Source organism: Alosa sapidissima, chromosome 6, assembly GCF_018492685.1.
Source record: "Alosa sapidissima isolate fAloSap1 chromosome 6, fAloSap1.pri, whole genome shotgun sequence".
NCBI lineage: Eukaryota > Metazoa > Chordata > Actinopteri > Clupeiformes > Clupeidae > Alosa > Alosa sapidissima.
In genome coordinates this window covers 11455840-11473473 of record NC_055962.1, presented here as the reverse complement: position 1 = coordinate 11473473, position 17634 = coordinate 11455840, and the positions used below count along the sequence as shown (strand labels likewise).

Sequence of the window (17634 nt, the reverse complement as noted above, 5' to 3'; positions counted from 1 at the left end):
CTATGTGTGTGTTAGTGATGTCATGGGGACACTACTGACCACAGCATGGTTGACTCATTCACTCTTAAAGTTAAATGGGATTACTTTTCATTGATTCAGACTACTGAAGTTTATTTGTTTTGATCTGTTTGGTTGATGGGCTTTCCTAATGGCAATTGCTTTGTGTTTTTAATGTGGGGATCATGCATAGGTCTGATTAAACCTCTCTCAGAAAAGAGCTCCTGAATTTTAATGGTCATCTCAGGAAAAATAAGAATTTAAAGGGAAATAATAATATTCCTGGTTTAGCCTACTCTTTACTGCCAATTAAAATACACATTAAACGAGAGCTCCTTGTGCAAATTATCTCTTATTTCTAGTATACTATGTGCTTTAGATCCTGCACCTAACCAGATGACCTTTGGGATGCTTTGGGACCTCTCACTGTTACTCTCTATCACGGACATAGACTATTGATTTAGATGTACCAATACATTTTCATGATTTGCTGTTGCTTTGCCCTAGACTCTGCCAAGCCATCCAGCTGTGTCATCCTTTCTGGACTATGTTTCAAATCGAATCAAGTTCAGCCTTTCAGAGGGAGGCCTAGCTGCCGTGTGATTCAGTGGCTAAGTTTAGCATGCCACACTGTGTCCTCTGTTGCCCTGGAGTCCCAATGATGGATGTTGACCCACTTCAGTACTGCAGTGCCCTAAAACCTGTGTCCTCATACAGAGATGCAGAGAGGGACAGAGAGAGATGCAGAGAGAGAGTGAGAAAGATGCAGAGAGAGAGTGTGATGCAGAGAGAGAGAGAGAGAGAGAGAGATGCAGAGAGAGAGAGAGAGAGAGAGAGAGAGAGATGCAGAGAGATGCAGAGAGAGAGAGAGAGAGATGCAGAGAGAGAGAGAGAGAGAGAGAGAGAGAGAGATGCAGAGAGAGAGAGAGAGAGAGATGCAGAGAGAGAGAGAGAAAGATGCAGAGAGAGTGTGATTCAGAGAGAGAGAGAGAGATGCAGAGAGAGTGTGATTCAGAGAGAGAGAGAGTGATGTAGAGAGAGTGATGTAGAGAGAGTGATGTAGAGAGAGAGATGCAGAGAGACAGTGATGTAGAGAGAGAGATGCAGAGTAAGAGATGCAGAGTGAGAGAGAACAAGAGACAGATGCAGAGAGTGAGAGCTGCAGACAGTGAGAGAGAGAGAGTGTGATGCAGAGAGAGAGTGTGATGCAGAGAGTGAGGTTAACACTTTTATTGAACCAGTATTCAAACTTTTTGCAGCACCCTTAAAACACACGATGCATGAGAACATCCAATATAGACATCCTTTATAGATCGACATGTACGGGAACCTGTAGACATCCCTTATGTCAGGCTCTCTACAGAGGGAGAGAGAGAGGGATGTAGAGAGCGACAGAGAGAGAATGAAAGAGAGAGTGCTGCCAACGTTGGAATTAGCCTGGTAATGAGAAGGCACAAATTGCTGCAGGTAACCAAGCCACTGGGTGCTGTGCTCATTTTGTATTAGGAACAAACATGGCAGGGGAGTCGGGACTGGACACATGACAGACCAACAGCCAGCCAGCCATATCCTAAGCAGACCCTTTGTGGACTGGGAGTAGGCTGGACGGAGGGGCACAAAGATAAGAGGAGGTGTCCCATTGAACTTGGTGGGGTGGGGTTGTATCTGGTGAAACTGTCAAGAGTCTTTTGTCTTAGTCAGTCATCAACTGTGTGCTAATAGACAGGGTGGAGATTGTGGAAGTCTGTAAAGCTGGCCCCTTTTGGCTGGGGTCCCATGGAGATGATGGGGGGCCAGGGAGAGGGTGTGTGTGTTGAAGGGGGGGGGGGGGGGGGGTGGTAAGTCAGACATTGGCATAGTGCCAGTGGGTTTTCTAACACTGGATGTAGTATAGACAGTCCCTGCAGGGATCTACCGTTGGCACGTACAGTGCAACTGATTACGTTTGGATGTAGACACTGAGATTCAGACGGCAGACTGCACATGGAGTTGGGTTAAGCCTTCACCACCTAGGTTGATGTGAGGTGAGCAGATGCCCTTCCTGTGTAGGGCAGACTGTGTTACCACAGACTGTGTTACTGTGTTCTCTGCTTTGGTTCATGAAGCTATTGTTCAGCTTCAGAGTTCCCAGAATCACAGACTTGAAGAACCAGACATTTTGATGTATTACTTTTGACCTCATGGCTAGACGTCAAGACGATGGCTCAATCCATGGCAGTCGGGTATAGATGAAGGAATTCGTAAACAAAACAATACCCTGCCAGTGGATTTCCTGGGCTGGTTTAAAGACTCCTGGCAGAAACGGTGGCTGTAAAATGAGTTTCCGTGGTCATAAATTAAGTCTGGTCAACATTATTTGGGTAACAACTCACAATTAGCATGTAGAAAAGCCCATTCACAAAATGAGAAGCCACCATATCTATTTGCACACTCTATTTGCACAATTATTCATTCACATCAAAGGACAAGACACCTGTAACAGGTAGCTTTTGTTCAAAGCAGCTTCACAGACAGCTAAAACAAATAAGAAACTTGTTATTAAACAAGTTTATTTTCAAACAAAAGTCACCTCCTTGATTTTTACAGATAAAACACTTTCATAAAAGTCTTTCAAGTGGTTTCTTGTTTTTTCTTGTTTGCGCTGGACAAAGTAATATCTGATAATTCCCTGCTAGGCTGTTGGGCTGAGGCCATGTCCACACAATAGCCAGCTGTTGAAGGCTGTTGAGAACACGTCAATCAAACAGATGGCAATATTGGCCAACATTTTAAACGTCACAATCCAAAAACTCCATTTTCCCCTGTCCACACGTGAACACTGAAACAGAGATTTTGAAAATCTTCTTTTCGGCTGAAGTTTAAAAAAAATATCCTTACAGTGACGGAAACAGAGTTTTCGTTTGGACGAGAGGCCCTACGTGTGGACATGGCCTAAGGCAGGGGTGGGCAAACTGCGGCCCGCGGGCCGGATCTGGCCCGCCAAGCACTTTCATCCGGCCCGCCGAGCATTTCATTTGGTTATCAGGCTGCTCGCTATTTTTTTCCTGCGATAGAGACGACATTGGTTAGCTTTACTGCAAACTGCTTTTCACTCTCCTTAGAGAACATTATGTCAATGTCAAAACATCATGTTAAATAGAGATAACATCATGTTAAACTAAGTTAACTCTTAGTTATCTCCTTTGCAGCAGATCTAACGTGAACATTATGCGATCCATTTAATTGGGAACACGTCTGCACTCACGAGAGGGAGAGAGAGCTGCAGGTTCCAGCTGGCTTGTCATTGTTGATAATTGATATCTCCTTCTTATAAGAAAGTTTTAAAAGGAAATCATGAAGGCAACAGTAGTTCCCACTACTGACCATTTAAAAACTGTGAGAGGGCCCAGCTGTAGGTACAGCACTAGCCATAGCGGAGCAGGCAGAAGATCATTGAGAAATAAACGTGAATTAAAGCGACTGTCTTAAAGCGACAGTGCACAGTTTATAGATTTGTTAAACAGCATAAAATTAGCAGCATTTTTAAGCAATTCATATTTTAAAAGAAATACGTTTCATACTAAATTATAGGCTATAAAAATGTATTTTTTTATGTGTGTGTCGGGGGGGGGGGGGGGGGGGGGGGCTGGTTTGTTGTGCGGCCCGCCGGCCAGTTTTCAAAACCCAATGTGGCCCTTGAGCCAAAAAGTTTGCCCACCCCTGGCCTAAGGCCTCCTGGTCCTCTCTTTGCCTCTGTGCTGATCCTGATGTCCAGCCAACCATATCCCGAGGGCACTTATCGGTGAATGTATTGTTCTCAGCTTAACTCAAGAGGCCTTTGTCTGAGGGTAGCTGCGGTATTTTCAAGGATTAATCACATCTTCATGTGATGACATGATATTTGTGAAGATATTTGTGAAGCACTCTCAAATGAAAGGCCATGCTTCTGTTTAATTCAGTTTAAAGCAGAATTCGCTGAGACATAAACCTAAAAGGCTCAAATGAAAAGTTTAAGGTTGGGTCAAGGTTGCATGCTTTGTCTATGTTTAATTCTGTTGCTCTAACAGCATAATTTGCCACTCTTGTCCCATTACGTGTTCTAGCTCTAAGAGAATGCGTTGTAAGTGGCAAGTATATGAACTTTTTTGGTATCATGCTGAGTTTTCAGTAAACAAACGTCAAAAATATGTTCCACTTTCTGAGGGAGATTCGTGAGTGAAACCTCTTAAGCTTTGATTGCTGAAATTACTTTCTCTTGAGAAAATTGCATATAATAAGCAAATAGTGGGCCCGATGAGATGCTAATCCTTATGCTGTATGTTGCTTGTGTTGATTTTTGTTCTTTCTGTTCTATCCAGCTTACCATAGTTGCCCACTCTCCCTTTATTTTTGTTGCAAAACTTTAACTGACCACATGTTTAACCACACCACAGGCATATGTCCAGCCAATCCCCCCCCCCCCCCCCCCCCCCCACACACACACACACACACACATACACACACACACACACACTTCACATTCTGCAGACCAATTAATCCACAAAGAGTAATATACACGCAAGGAAACACAGTAAGGTGTTGAAGCCTTTCAAAATCCAAGCAGATCCTCACTGGCACTTGTCCCACGATAAACAGCACATACGTAACTGCAGTCTATTTCCGTACTGGAGTGGGATGTTTGGAGAACAGATGTTTTCAGATCAGTGGTGCTCCGTGTCATGACTCACTCCAAGTCCACTTTTAATCACCGTCAGCACTCGGCTACAGACACACAGAGAGAGAGGGAGGCCTGCAAGCTATGCTATACAGCACCTAAGCTATAGGGCTCATCTTGGTGGAATTAGGCCATTCTATAGATAGTAGGTTTGGCCAGGTATGTTGTCAGGTGGGCCTGTTTTTACTCTCTTAGTCCTCAGTCATGGCCAAAGATGCGATAGTCCAGTGGCTAAGCTTCTTACCGCACAGGTATGACAACACTGACGTACTGATCCCTCGGTCTCGTCAGCCATCTCTCACTACACAGACACACACACACAAACACACAGACACTACAAAGAGAAACCGTCTTGAAATAACCCAGGAAATATCATGACATTAAGATCAAGAAGAACTGCTATTTCGTAGAATACAGGATATCGAAATGCGCGCTCTCGCTCTCGCTCTCTCTCTCTCTCTCTCTCTCTCTCTCTCGCTCTCGCTCTCGCTCTCGCTCTCGCTCTCTCTCTCGCTCTGTCCAAAGCCAATCAACAGTCTTTCTGGTCTCCTTCCATGCAAGGCAAAGTGTACTGCCAAGAAGTATCTTAAAGCAAGTGGAGCAGAGGGCACCCTGCCCAAGTTTAAGACTAATGTCGTAGCTCATGTTTCTCTGGCGTTCTCTGTCGTGTACGTAGGTGGTTGTGAAGGCTTAACCGACTGGGAGGCGGAGGGAGTAAGTGGCTTCTACTTTGGCGGTGGCAGTGAGTCAGCAGCTTGGTGGACATTTCTCACAAGTCTCTGTCTCTCTTCCCCACACACTTGGGTTAGTTAGCTAACCATTACCTCTAACCTTATGACCGCAGCTGCCAGAAATAGAAATGAGAAAAGCAAATAAAATACCCCATGTGGAAAAGGTCTGTAAAAACATTATAGAAATCACACTTATACTCTGTGGAATACTTTGCATAGACATTTCATACTATGGCATAATAATGCCCTTCAACATGCAAGGTAGCCTAGGTTGTAAAACACATCAGATTTCTATTTGCTGTTTATGAATGGGGTCATAATTATGTGTGTCAACAGACTGGAATCACATTTACAATTTGAACATAAACATGTATCTCAGAGGCTTTTATGGGTACTTGTCCTTCATAAAGGCTCTATGGTCGCAACCACAGTTTAATAACCATTAGCTATGCTAATGGTAAAATAGTGTTAAGCGAATACAGTTAAGCTTAGCTTAGCTTCATTTGCAATTGCAAATCCTCCTTTGATCAGCTCTACCTTGACTCCGACAGCAATTAGCCATGCTAGTACCAAAGTTATGTTAAACCAATAGTGCAAAGGAGACTTCAGTTCGCTGATCCACTTTTTTGATGGTGTTCTGGCCTCAACCTCAACTCTGATTCTGAATTTCTTGGCAGTGTTGCGCATCTGGTGATCTCTGTCAAAGCCAATACTTGTAAAAAGGAGATGGAGTTTGCAGGTGGGGATGGATCACTGAGCAAGGGTCACATTTTCTGAGCATTCCCTCAGGGACAATGTTTTTTTTTCTTCTTGAGGTCCTCAAGAGTGCAAGTTAAGACCCAAAACAACCTAAACATTTGTATCCTCTTAAGTCATATATTTATACAGAGCTTATTTACATGGCTTAAGACACTTTCCACAAGGGCTGTGGCTAAGGCTGATGATCTATCCATGAAGTATTTGAGCAATGTTGGTGGGCAATCAATCACACAACTAGTTCCATGTATTCTGATTGGATGAACATGTTAAGTTCTCCTAGAAAAAAGTTGATGCTCAATAGTAATGGAAATGTACCCGAACAACAATGCTCCGGAACATTCCACAGCAACATTTCTCAAAAATTTGCTTTGTGTATCGTCAGCTTAAGCATTCTCATCTGTGCTTTAGAACAATCATGTCACACTCTTTCCTTTCATGATGCTGTTGTTGACTGTGAGGCCGACGGCTGATTCACTGCTCGATCGCAGCATCTGTGCAGAGCTGTGGCTAGCATGTGCTGTGGCTCATGCCCAGGGAAGAAGGCTGGTCGGTTGCATTGAGTTCAGAGGAAGTAAAACATCTAGCTTGAAAAAGACAAGGACACATCTGGGGGGATTGGCGAATTCAAACACCGGCCGTTAACCTCCCTTATTCCAGCTATCGTGCGGAAGCCCGTTCCCGGCACCGGCAGTGGCAACAGCTGGCGCGTTTCCGCCTCCCTCTCCATTGAAATCTGGGAATTCTTTTAGCATGAATGGCAGACAGCAGTCCAGTCCAGTCCAGATCCTAGTTTGAGTATCATTTGCTGTGCACATGTTCAAGTCTCAACATGGACAATATGTGTTTCTGCTCAATAGACTTGTTTGACAGATAAAATAGCTCTATTTATAAAAAAAATGTATAAGTTATGTGGAAGATTGATGAAACGCTATAACAAACACTATGTTTCCTTTTTGCTTCAGATTTATAAATGCTCTGATGGAGACAGTCAAGTCTGACAGTCTATTGACTATTAAAATAATTATTTAAATATGATGCCCTGCCATGCAACTGCTGCCTGTGCTTGGCTGCTGTGGGTTTCAAGATATAGATAGAGATTTAGATAGATATGCTTATCTGCTCAAAGGGAAAATGTGTGTGCTGGTGTCACAAGCAAGTTCTCAGAAAACCAGATGCTGATAGGATCACTGAGTTTCGAGAAGTGTCTGGCTCTGATGCCCTATGATGTTCCTCATCCATAAGCACCCTGCACATCTGGGCCCAGAGCAGGTCAGCAGGCTTGACCCTTAGCTGAGTCACGAAAACCCTTTAATAGACGTCATTTGGGATATCGCCAATGACCTTGCATTTTTACATGCTTATTCCTGATTGGTCACACACAAATTGTAAACATATACCGTAAGAGAAGGACCAATGAAGTTAGATGATGAACTTGATGGAAATATACATTGTGATGACTAAATACGAACACATTCGTGGTCTGACAGTAAGACGAGCCCTGTCCACACAGCTCTCACTGCTGTTTCAAAATCAACACATGACTGAACCACTGCGGTGTCAAAATCTATATCTACACAGAGAACTGTGTGATAGTCCCTCAGAGACTGTCGTGGTGAAACACATTATTCCACTTAAACACCCACTTGTGCAGTGGTTGTTTACTGTTGTTCGGTCCTCATGTCATTTGAAGTCATTTGTCTGTCTGAATTGCACTGAAATCCCCCCCGCCACACACACACACAGACTACAGCATGTTGGTAGAGATGGCATTAAAAGCATGTGAGGTGGACTCTATTTAAAGCGTTCGTGTGTGTGCGTGCGTGCGTGCGTGCGTGTGTGTGTGTGTGTGTGTGTGTGTGTTGACATTTTTCTTTGGTTAGGGGTAAAATTGAAAAGTATAGTGCCCAGACTGCGTGAGATCGAGAAGAGGCTCGTTTCATAGTTCCTGCGGTCCTATGAGAAGATTAGAGTGGGAGCAGAGAGAGAGAGAGAGAGAGAGAGAGAGAGAGAGAGAGAGAGACTAGCCCTTGTAAAGCCATGCCAATGCTGCCAGCAGTAATTAGAAGCTGGGGAGAAGGTGGTGAGAAGGGAAGGGAAGGGACCCTCTCCAAGCTTTTAATTTGACACGAGGGGTCTCAGGGGCTGGGAAGAAAAAAATCCCCATCCCCTTCCCTTTTCTGTTTTCCACCGCTGTGTATTGGGTCCATCCCAACGTCGCCAAGCCTCTGGTCACGAGTGGGATGCTGTCACTTTGATGTCGAGTGCTTGGGCAAGATGAAGCCTTCATGCGGTTGAAGGGCCAGTTGTCTTGGCTATGAAATTTGGCCCGTTGTTTTTAATTGAAAAGATCGTAAGAATAATTATAGTGGAGGTTAGGAGCCTCTTGGGTGGGTGGGTAAGATGCATGTAGGAGGCAGGACTGTGACAGATTTAAGAAGCCAATTCATTCCTGCTAGACACAGACATCAATTTGAATTTGTCATAGAGAAAACAACAACAGAAGAAAAACACAAACCGATCGGTTTACCCTTGAGCCTTTTCAAGCCACATTCTGAGTATTTCACTTCCTGCCACCTTTTCAGTGGGGACTGCTGCTACTGCTAGCCAGCCAGCCCAGTGACTGGGTAATGATGTGGTCCATATCAGATACCTGTCCAACTCATTTTGCACACCGACATACAACCCAGGGGTTGTCAAACAAGCCGTGTGTGTGTGTGTGTGTGTGTGTGTGTGTGTGTGTGTGTGTGTGTGTGTGTGCGCGCGCGCATGGATGTAAGAGGGAGACGTGTGTGTGTGTGTGTAAGAGAGAGATTGTGCATGTATGGGTGGGTGGGGGGTAGACGCTTTTGCTGTTCAGTAGATGTTTATCAGTCCAGGAGAGAGAAAAGAGGGAAAGAGAGAGAAAAGAGAGAGATAGTGATCTTGTTTTTCCATGCTTCAGGTTCTGTGCACCAGAGCTTGCTTGTTCAACTACACATTTGGCAGGCTCGGGAAACGTTGAATGGCAAAGTCTCCTTGTCCAGCGACTGGAGCTAAATGGCCCATTTTGGCTCTAACATTGCCTGGAGGTGAGCTTAATTGGCCATGCTAGACCCCTGTCTGCCTGCGGGAATGCCGGTGTAATCTACGGATAAACTACCCTAAGTATATTTTGATTTGAATCCACAGCATTTTTCCCAATTGTTGCAGGCATGTAGAAAAACATTTGACGTCTGTGTATTGGGAGAAGGCCATACCCTGTCTGAGTCTGACCTTTAAGCATAGGTGTTTGACTGTTCATGTCTGTGTCTACCAGAGCTTCAGGCATTGGGGTTTGACTGTCAATGTCTGTGTTTGCCCGACTTTCAAGCTTGTGAGTCTGTCTGTTAACGTTTGTTTTTGTCTGTCCCTCAGGCTTCAGTGTTTTCCGTGTGTGTGTGTGTGTGTGTGTGTGTGTGTGTGTGTGTGTAGGCCCAGTGTTTTAACACACAGCCGCGAGTGAGCATTTGACATGTGCACACACCGCGTTTGCGTGCGAGACCCGTTTGCCGGTGCTCATCACGTCACCCCGCGTTGCTCTGCTAATGTTGTCACAATGCCCTCACCTGTTGACGGGAGACCATCGAGCAGCAGAGCACCTGGCCCCTATCTCATCTGTTCCTGGAACTCACTCCCCCACGCCAACGGTTATATCACTGCCACGATACACTCACACACCCGTGGGCATGATTCATCATCGTAAACTACAGAGGTCACACCCTTTCGTCTTCCTTAGCAACTGGTTCTTTGCAGTAGTTGTTGTTGTATATAGTATAGTAAAGTATATAAGTATATATACTCTTTTGATCCCGTGAGGGAAATTTGGTCTCTGCATTTATCCCAATCCGTGAATTAGTGAAACACACTCAGTACACAGTGAACACACAGTGAGGTGAAGCACACACTAATCCCGGCGCAGTGAGCTGCCTGCAACAACAGCGGCGCTCTGGGAGCAGTGAGGGGTTAGGTGCCTTGCTCAAGGGCACTTCAGCCATGCCTACTGGTCGGGGCTCGAACCGGCAATCCTACGGTTACAAGTCCGAAGCGCTAATCAGTAGGCGTTGTCGTTGTTGTTGTTGTTGTTGTCGTTGTCATCAACCTTTGTTGTCGGTGATTCAGGTGAGGGGTGAGTCAGACGGCTGCGGGGATGTGCCTGAGAGAGAGAGTTGACGTCGCAGATTGCGGTAATCTGTGATTAAATGAAACGGTGAGCTGTCCTACGATCCCCAGCCCTGGGGGTTAGTGGGCTCTACCAGACGGGGCCTGCAGACCAGAGGGCGCGGCACTGGGGGCAGGCCTGGACGTGCACACGCACACCTCACGAAAGTCAGCTGGAGACATAACTCACCACACACACACACTCCAATTTCCATGAAGACGGGTCAGGAACAAATATAATTCGGGATGTGTTTGTTTGTGTGTGTGTGTGTGTGTGTGTGTGTGTGTGTTTTGGAAATGTATGTATGTGCGTGTATGTTTTGGAAATGTATGTGTGTGTATGTTTTGCTGTGTGTGTTTTGGATATGTCTCATATGTGCATGTGGGGGCAGCCGTGGCCTACTGGTTAGCGCTTTAGACTTGTAACCGGAGGGTTGCCGGTTCGAGCCCCGACCAGTAGGCACGGCTGAAGTGTCCTTGAGCAAGGCACCTAACCTCTCACTGCTCCCCGAGCGCCGCTGTTGTAGCAGGCAGCTCACTGCGCCGGGATTAGTGTGTGCTTCACCTCACTGTGTGTTCACTGTGTACTGAGTGTGTTTCACTAATTCACGGATTGGGATAAATGCAGAGACCAAATTTCCCTCACGGGATCAAAAGAGTATATATACTTATACTTATACTTATACTTATACTTATGTGCGTGTGTGTGTGTGTGTGTGTGTGTATTTTGGATGTGTGTGTGTGTGTGTTTGTGTGCATGTGTTTGGTGTAGGTGCACGTGTGTGTACATGTACAGTCCTGTCTCTTCCCAGACCCCTCTCCCTGCCCTCTCTCATTATTTATGTGACGCGGCTCAAGTGTGTGAGCTCACTTTCCGCACTTGAGTTACGTCTCCAACACTCTCTCCATTTTTTTCCTTTTTTTTTTTACTGTCCCTATGCACCGCACTTCATCCATTAGGATAGCTGGACTTTAGTCAAGTAAAGTTATGGACAGAGGTCTCGTTCAGGTCAGGAACATTACTACGACATTCATCAACCCGCTCCTACTTCTCTCTCTCTGTCTCGGATATGCTGTGGTAAAGACACGCGGAGGAATGGTTCTATTTTCCATATCCTGTTTAGTTACGTCTGTGCAGGAATGGGTATTTTCTGCATGTTCTGTTTGTTTGTATGTGTGTGTGTGTGTGTGTGTGGGGGGGGGGGGGTTATTTTTTCCACATTGTGTGTGTGTGTGGGGGGGGGTTATTTTTTCCACATTGTGTGTGTGTGTGTGTGTGTGTATATGTATGTATACGTATCTTTGTGTATGTGGGGAGTGTATGGGGGGGGGGGGCTCCAACGTGCCCACAGGCTATGGTGTGTGTGTGTGTGTGTCTGAGTGTCTTGTCCTTTATGTATGTCACTGATTGTATGTCTGTTTGCTCTACAAAAACACACTAGCAATTTGACTTGACCCATTTGCCTACTCGGCCCAGTGACGGGCAGGTGTCAGTCAGCAGCCGTAGCCCCAGGCAGCCTGCCAGCCCAGCCCAGCCCAGCCCACCACCCCCAGGGCTCGGCCTGCTTACGGGACAGTATGGGGCCTCATTAAGACAAGGGAGGAGGTGTGTGTGAGTGTGTGTGTGTGTGTGTGTGTCTGTGAGTGAGTGGTTTGCGTGAGTGGGGCATCCGTCAAAACAAGAGATGTGTGTAGGAGGAGGACGGGGGTATGCCCCCCCCCCACACACACACACACACACACACATACCCCAATCCCAACCCAGACTCAGGAGGTGGTCTTCATGTGTTTTGTCCTCACTGTAGCTGGAGGGTTAAATACAGGGTGAGTGCGTCCACTACCCAGATGCTACCCCCTCCTCCACACACACACACATACACACGTACACACACACACACACACATATATACCCATCCACCCCCTCCTTTAGCCAGCCGCAAACCGTGCAGGCCGAGAGCAGTGGATGTTGTTTACCTTCCTGCCATCTGTCTGTGTGTGTGTGTGGCTGTGGCTCTGGCTGTCTTTCTTTGGGATTTTTTTTGACGAATCCTTCTGTATGAAAAAAAAGCCCACTTCATCTTGGCATTGGGCTTTGACGGATGGCCTTTTTGAAGTTGACATGTTTTTGGGAGAGTGTGTGTGTGTCTGTCTGCGCTTGGTCAATGTGTGAGGCGAACGCCAACTGAAGAGAAGGAAGAAAAAATATGGAGAAAGAGGGACAGAAAGAGATGGAATGGAAGAGAAGGGCGGAAAGAGAGAGGGACAGAGAGAAAGAACGAGGGAATGAGTAAGAGATGGAATGGGAGAAAAAGGGTGGAAAGTGAGGGGGATAGAGAGAGAGAGTTGGGGCAGAGAACAAAAAGCCTGGTGTGTGGTGTTGGCCAGTGCCCCGTGCTGGAGCTGTGCTATGAGTAAGCACTTAGAGTCCCCAGACGGGGAGCTCAGCACTCGGCATGTTCTCCGTTATTGAGCGGGACACTGGAATGGAAAACAGCCTGTCCAAAGGTCTAAGCCCGATCCTCGCCAACACACACGCCCGCCTGTCCACCCACCCGCCCACCAGGCACTCAACTTCCAGCAGCTGTGTGTGTGTGTGTGTGTGTGTGTGTGTTTTGGTGAATATGTGTAAATGTATGCATGTAAGACTGCATGCGTATATGTGTGTGTCCCCGTGTGTTCTTGCGCCTGTTCCAGCAGCTGAGTGTGTGTGTTTGTGTTTGCTTGTGAATGGCGCTCCAAATATTCTCCTGCAGGAAGTGTTTGTCAGGTCTTGTTCTCATATGCGGCGCAGTGACCCCTTGAGTTCCCTTCTCTGCGACGTGAGCCATCTCAGTAATGTGCCGCTGGACTCAACCTCTACTACTCCACTGTGGAGTGTCTCTCTCTCTCTCTCTCTCTCTCTCTCTCTCTCTCTCTCTCTCTATTTCTTTCTCTCTTTCTCTTTTCTTTCTCTCTTTCTCTTTTCTTTCTCTCCCCCTCTCATTCCTTCTCTCTCTCTCTTGCTTTCTCTCTTTTTATTTCCTCTCATGCTGAAACATGCTTTCTCTCTTCACACACACATTTTTCTCTCTTCACACGCACGCACGCACGCACGCACACACATCCATAGACGTGTAAATATACATTCATGCACATATAGTCTCATACACACACACCCTCATACACTTAGGTTCTCACAGCCTGCCTCAAAACAAACCAATGACAGGGTGTGTGTGACTGTGTGACTGTGTGACTGTGTGACTGTGTGACTGTGTGACTGTGTGACTGTGTGACTGTGAGTGGGGGTGGGGAGTGTGAGTGTGGGGATTTGGTTACGCTGTGTGAAGACCAGTGGGCGTCAGCCAGACCAGGCCATCCTCCTATGAGGAACCTGGGGGTGTTGAAAAGGGGAGTGGCTTGACAATAGTAACATCTGTGCCTCTGCTTAGAAAGAGAGAGAGAGGGGGAGAGAGCACAAGAGAGAGAGAGAGAGAAAGAGAGAGAGTGTGTGTGTGAAGGGGGAGGGCATTTGTTTGAGAGGGGGGAGGTTGTGCACACCAGCAGCAGGGAGGAGCCGAGAGTCTGTGTGTGTGTGTGTGTGTGTGTGTGTGTTTGTGTGTGTGTGTGTGCGCACCAGTGAAGGAGCTTCAGCGCCTCAGTCAGTACTGCTCCACACTCCTGTGCACTGCTGAGCTGCAGGGAGCTCTGCGTTCCTCTCAGCCTCGTTTCCCTCGTCAGCGCTGCAGCCTGCGTTAGCCCTCCAGCCGGCGCTGCGAGCGGTCAGCCTCTGGAACCTACACCCAGCGCTTCCCTGGCGCAGACACTGCGGAACAGAGTGGAAAAGACTGGACTCTATTGGACTGCGTTTTCACTGTGTGTGCCACGGTGGACGTGTGGGGTTTTCTTTTTTGGTTTATTTTGCGGATGGGAGAGAGACACTGACCGACCGGCGTGTTGCAGCGTGTCACGTTTTTTGGCTCTGCGCAAAGAAGCCAGCAGTTATTTCCTTTCTCTCTCTCTCTCTCTCTCTCTCTCTCTCTCTCTCTCTCTCTCTCTCTCTCTCTCTTCTCCTCCCCATGCCTGGCGTTTCCCCTGCACCGATGCAGAAGCCGGTTGCTTAGCTTCGCTTCTCAAGGGGATGCAGAGCACTTATCAAGCCCGTCTATTGGAATAGCAGGTAAGCCAACGCAAGCCTCGGTGTGGCTCTGCCGAAGCCGATGTTTGCCCTTGTCACCTTCATTCACCTTCAGCTGTGAACTCTGTCTGAATGAATGAATGTGACTCCGCTTCCAACAGGTTGTAATATGCGTTCTGTTTGGCTGTGGCTACGATGACGTGAGATAGCAAGAGACAGAGAGAAGGTGTGTGTGTGTGCTCGTGTGTGTGACGGACAGATGGGGTGGGGTGAGGAGGGGGAAACAGGCAACCATTTTTATTAGGGGTTGGGTTGAAAAGAGATAAGGAGGTCAGTGTTGTGTGCAAGGGAGAGAGAAGTGGAGAAGGAGAAGATCACCTTGATCATAGACTGCCCTCTTTTTCCCTCTCTCTCTCTCTCTTTCACTCTCTCTCTTTCTGTCTCTCTCTGTATCTGTCTCTCTCTCTGTTCTGTGTCTCTTATCAGGTCTGGTCTTTTTTTCCACTGCTCTCCTGTCACTGCTAAACAACCTTGTGCTTGCTCTCTCTCTCTCTCCCTGCCACTCCGGCTTTCTCTCATTCTGTAAGTGTTGTAATAGTGATATTGAGCAGGGGCTGAAGAAGCATTATCACTTCTCTTTCTTTCTCTCTCACTCCATCCTCCCTTCGCTCTCAGCTTTCCCCTAGGCTGGTAATGTGAAACACAGTAGTGTGTGTGTGTGTGTGGTGTGTCTGTGTCTGTGTGTGCACGTATTGGAGCTGTCACCATGTCCATCACAGCTCTGCACCCTGTGGCGCCGGCTGAAAGCAGCCCTCACGCTCACGCTCCCTTCCTGCCCCCTCGGAAGGGCTTAGACCCTCTCCAGTGGCCGTGGACCCTCTGTGGTCATTTGTTACCCCCTCGAGTAGGACGGGGGCTGTTTTTGTGCCGAGGGGCAAAGCAACAGCAGCAGGCAGTCCGTCATTATTGTTCCCCATTTCTTACATCCCACTGGTCCAGCACCTTGAGATCACAAGCTGTCCCTCTGAATGCTGAATGCTGAATGCTGTGTGTGTGTGTGTGTGTGTGTGTGTGTGTGTGTGTGTGTGTGTGTGTGTGTGTGTGTGTGTGTGTGTGTGTGTGTGTGTGTGTGTGTGTGTGTGTGTGTGTGTGTGTGTGTGTGTGTGTGTGGACCATGCGTGCGTGCGTGCGTGGATGTAAGAGAGACTGTGTGTGTATGGATGTAAGAGAGATACTGTGTGTGTTTGTGTGTGCGGGCATACGTGTGTAAGAGAGAGATTGTGCATGTGTGACCGTGCATGTGCACGCATGTTTGATGGCTATAAGCCTCATAGGTGCTATCAGATGAAGTGGCAGCATAAACTGTCCGATTGGCTCCCCTGAAACGAGATGAAGTAGATGAAGAAAAACAAAAGACAGTCAGCCGGCGGAAAATGCCGCGCCAGCCACATCTGGAACTGTTGACGGCCGTCTTTTAGCAATTAGCACATGTGGCGCGGATTGACTGCCAAGAGTTGTCAGTCACGGCAGAGGCTTCGCAATTCTTTATTTATTTCTGTCTCTCTGCCCCATTAGCTTGCGTTTGATTAGCAAGGCGTGGTTAGCTAAGCGTGCTAGAAAGACAGGGATCCTAAATCTGGTTTAGATTTTTTTTTTTCCTCCTCCATTCTCCCCTCCCTCCCTCTCCTTTTTTCCTCTTGCTATTTTGGTCCTTCATTATTCATTCCGCTCAAGGTCACTGAAAAAAAAAAAAAAATAGGAACTCATTTTATTATCATATTATCGAGCGCCAATTCCCAAGGTAACAGGGGAGGATGGAGGAGGGGTGGATGGATGGAAGGATGGAAGGAGGATGACATGCGGAGGAGAGGTGCAGACGGCTGCTACTCCCGCTGATGGGCACGGGTTGCCATGGCAATCGTTGTCAGGGCCGGCCGGCCGGCTTCCTCTGCACCGCACTGCCGAGATGCTGGTTGGTAGAGGAGAGGGGCGGGGTTGTACACGGTGTGCGTGTGTGCGTGTGCGTGTGTGTGTGTGTGTGTGCGCGCAGCTGTGGGATACACACGCCTTTCTGTATGGCGTATACAATGCCAACTCATCCACACGTTGTCACTTCCGCATTTGGGGGGTGGGTGGGATGGTCATAGTACAACAGGGATGGACAACAGGGTTGGCTTCTCCACCCTTCCCCCACCAATAGTGACCAAGACGCCCACAAGCAGGTCCAGCCAAGCGACCTAATGAATGAACATGAATAGCTCTTTTTTGAAGGGGGGGGGTGGAGCTTCACAGACAAACCAATAGCATTGCAACCCGGGCTGTGCCGAGTGGAAGATGCTCCTCTTGTGCTATGGTTGGCCTCTTAGGTTCTCAGGACTCCAGAGGACGCCAGTCTTGAGCGAGGGCGGTGGTGAGGATTGACATTCCTCTGAGTGCCATGTTTGTGTCTTGTCAGTCAGTCAGGACGTCTCGCCCCTCCCGCAGAATAAACACCACATAATGGCCGCCTCTGGGTCACAGGGTGCACTGGCGGCAACAACAACCCTCTTCACATGCATCAGGCTCAGGTGTCTGGTCCTGTCAGCTTTCAGAGACGCCTTTGAGTTCATGACTCTCTCTCTTTCTCTCTCTATCTCTCTCTCTCTCTCTCTCTCTCTCTCTCTCTCTCTCTCGCTCTCTCTCTCTCGCTCTCTCTCTCTCTCTCTCTATCTTTTTCCTCTCTCTCTTTTTCTCTCTTTTTCTCTTTCTGTCTCTCCATATGTCTTGCTGTCTTATAAACCCTAAGGCAACAGCACCACACAATAGCACCATGCCCAGACAAGAATGGTTGAAACTCCAGCGCCACCACCTGAGCCTGACTCCATTGGTCTCCTACTGCATCATAGATCTTATTTGGCTATGGGCGCTTTGTCCACTTGGCTGACGTCACGTGCGCACATGAACTCTCTGACCAGACCACCTCTTTTCCTTTGTCACTTGTACAAATCGTCCACTTCCATTACCCCTCTCAAACTTAAAACACGGCTTCTCCAACCCCAACGCTGAGTAGTCATTTCGATTTACAAATGGTCTCCATTCAGACCTACTCAAGTCTGCATTCAAATTCAAATGAGACCACAGGACATGAGTGATACGTAACGGCATCAATCAGTTGAAGCACTTTA

General features: G+C 47.4%; 1 protein-coding gene across 3 annotated transcripts in view; it reads left to right on the top strand.

Annotated features, from left to right (window-relative positions):
* daam1b (dishevelled associated activator of morphogenesis 1b) overlaps positions 1-17634 on the top strand; it is an 80876-nt gene that overhangs the window by 8399 nt on the left and 54843 nt on the right. Inside the window, exon 1 of one of the 3 annotated variants that reach the window (XM_042095185.1) lies at positions 13939-14512. The exons of the other annotated variants lie outside the window; for them this stretch is intronic. The gene's annotated coding sequence lies outside the window, so the exon portion shown is untranslated. Of the gene's footprint in view, positions 1-13938; positions 14513-17634 lie in introns of those variants that run through there. 3 annotated transcript variants of the gene reach the window in all.